Consider the following 2,894-nt stretch of genomic DNA (forward strand, 5'->3'; position numbering starts at 1 on the left):
GATCCTTTTCAGTTCTTGACTGAATTTTTGCAGATTTGTGATACTGTTAAGACCAATGGGGTTGATCCCGAGGTCTACAGGCTCATGCTTTTCTCTTTTGCTGTAAGAGACAGAGCTAGAATATGGTTGGACTCTCAACCCAAGGATAGCCTAAACTCTTGGGATAAGCTGGTCATGGCTTTCTTAGCCAAGCTCTTTCCTCCTCAAAAGCTTAGTAAGCTTAGAGTGGATGTTCAAACCTTCAGACAGAAGGAAGGTGAATCCCTCTATGAAGCTTGGGAGAGATATAAGCAACTGACCAAAAAGTGTCCTTCTGACATGCTTTCAGAATGGACCATCCTGGATATATTCTATGATGGTCTGTCTGAATTAGCTAAGATGTCATTGGATACTTCTGCAGGTAGATCCATTCACCTAAAGAAAATGCCTGCAGAAGCACAAGAACTCATTGACATGGTTGCTAATAACCAGTTCATGTACACTTCTGAGAGGAATCCTGTGAGTAATGGGACGCCTATGAAGAAGGGAGTTCTTGAAATTGATACTCTGAATGCTATATTGGCTCAGAATAAAATATTGACTCAGCAAGTCAATATGATTTCTCAGAGTCTGAATGGAATGCAAGCTGCATCCAACGGTACTCAAGAGGCATCTTCTGAAGAAGAAGCTTATGATCCTGAGAACCCTGCAATAGCAGAGGTGAATTACATGGGTGAACCTTATGGAAACACCTATAACCCCTCATGGAGAAATCATCCAAATTTCTCATGGAAGGATCAACAAAAGCCTCAACAAGGCTTTAATAATGGTGGAAGAAACAGGTTTAACAATAGTAAACCTTTTCCATCATCCACTCAGCCACAGACAGAGAATTCTGAGCAGAATCCATCTAGCTTAGCAAATTTAGTCTCTGATCTATCTAAGGCCACTCTGAGTTTCATGAATGAAACAAGGTCATCCATTAGAAATTTGGAGGCACAAGTGGGCCAGCTGAGTAAGAAGATCACTGAAACCCCTCCTAGTACTCTCCCAAGCAATACAGAAGAGAATCCAAAGAGAGAATGCAAGGCCATTAATATAACCATCATGGCCGAATCCAAGGAGGAAGGAGAGGACGTGAATCTCAAGGAGGAAGACCTCCTGGGATGTCCAGTGATCAACAAGGAGTTTCCCTTTGAGGAACCAAAGGAATCTGAGGCTCATCTAGAGACCATAGAGATTCCATTGAACCTCCTTATGCCCTTCATGAGCTCTGATGAGTATTCTTCTTCTGAAGAGAATGAAGATGTTACTGAAGAGCAAGTTGCCAAGTACCTTGGTACCATCATGAAGCTGAATGCCAAATTATTTGGTAATGAGACTTGGGAAGATGAACCTCCCTTGCTCACCAATGAACTGAGTGATCTGGATCAACTGAGATTGCCTCAGAAGAAACAAGATCCTAAAAAATTCTTAATACCTTGTACCATAGGCACCATGACCTTTGAGAAGGCTCTATGTGACCTTGGGTCAGGGATAAACCTCATGCCCCTCTCTGTAATGGAGAAACTGGGAATCTTTGAGGTGCAAGCTGCCAGAATCTCACTAGAGATGGTAGACAACTCAAGAAAACAAGCTTATGGACAAGTAGAGGATGTGCTGGTAAAGGTTGAAGGCCTTTACATCTCTGCTGATTTCATAATCTTAGACACTGAGAAGGATGAGGATGAATCCATCATCCTTGGAAGACCCTTCCTAGCCACAGCAAGAGCTATGATTGATGTAGACAGAGGAGAATTGATCCTTCAACTGAATGAGGACAACCTTGTATTTAAAACTCAAGAATCTCCTTCTATAATGATGGAAAGGAAGCATAGAAAGCTTCTCTCAGTACAGAGTCAACTAAAGCCCCCACAGTCAAACTCTAAGTTTGGTGTTGGGAGTCTAAAAAATTGACCTGATCACCTGTGTGGCTCCATGAGAGCCCACTGTCAAGCTATTGACATTAAAGAAGCGCTTGTTGGGAGGCAACCCAATTTTTATTTATCTAATTTTATTTTTATTTTATTATTCTTTTATGTTTTATTAGGTTCATGATCATGTGGAGTCACAAAATAAATAGAAAAATTAAAAACAGAATCAAAAACAGCAGAAGAAAAATCACACCCTGGAGGAAGGGCTTACTGGCGTTTAAACGTCAGTAACGAGCATCTGGCTGGCGTTCAACGCCAGAACAGAGCATGGATCTGGCGTTGAACGCCAGAAACAAGCAGCATCCTGGCGTTCAGACGCCAAAAATGCACACTGAGGAAAGCTGGCGCTGAACACCAGAAACAAGCATAGAACTGGCGTTCAACACTAGAAACATGCTGCATCTGGGCGTTAAACGCCCAGAACAAGCATCAATTCGGCGTTTAAATGCCAGAATTGCATGCAAAGGAATTTTACATGCCTAATTGGTGCAGGGATGCAAATCCTTGACACCTCAGGATTTGTGGACCCCACAGGATCATCTCAGCATCTGTGGACCCCACAGGATCCCCACCAACCTCCACTCATACTCTTCCCTCTTCTCATTCATCCTCTCTTTCCAATAAACACCCTTCCCCAAAACCCTTCACCAATCACCTCAAGCTCTCTTCCCCATTACCCCTTCGCCTATCACATCCATCCACTCTTCCCCATAAACCTACCTCATAAACCCCACCTACCTTCAAAATTCAAAATCACTTTCCCACCCAAACCCACCCCATATGACTGAACCCTAACCCCTCTCCCTCCACTATATAAACCCCTCCATTCTTCTTCATTTCCACACAACACAACCCTCTCTTCCCCTTCTTGGCCGAAATACAACTCTCTCTCCCTCTCCTCCATTTCTTCTTCTTCTTCATCTATTCTTTCTTCTCTTGCTT

The 2,894-nt window shown here is 43.0% G+C and overlaps 1 non-coding gene across 1 annotated transcript; it reads right to left on the minus strand.

Annotated features, from left to right (window-relative positions):
* Positions 1–216: 216 nt before the first annotated feature.
* On the minus strand, positions 217–324 carry LOC148561620 (small nucleolar RNA R71). The gene has a single exon (XR_015887572.1). It is a non-coding gene; the product is annotated as a small nucleolar RNA R71 (small nucleolar RNA).
* Between the last annotated feature and the right edge of the window lie 2,570 nt (positions 325–2,894).

The sequence above is a fragment of the Arachis ipaensis genome, chromosome B6 (assembly GCF_059453495.1).
Source record: "Arachis ipaensis isolate K30076 ecotype BB chromosome B6, ASM5945349v1, whole genome shotgun sequence".
Classification (NCBI taxonomy): Eukaryota; Viridiplantae; Streptophyta; class Magnoliopsida; order Fabales; family Fabaceae; genus Arachis; species Arachis ipaensis.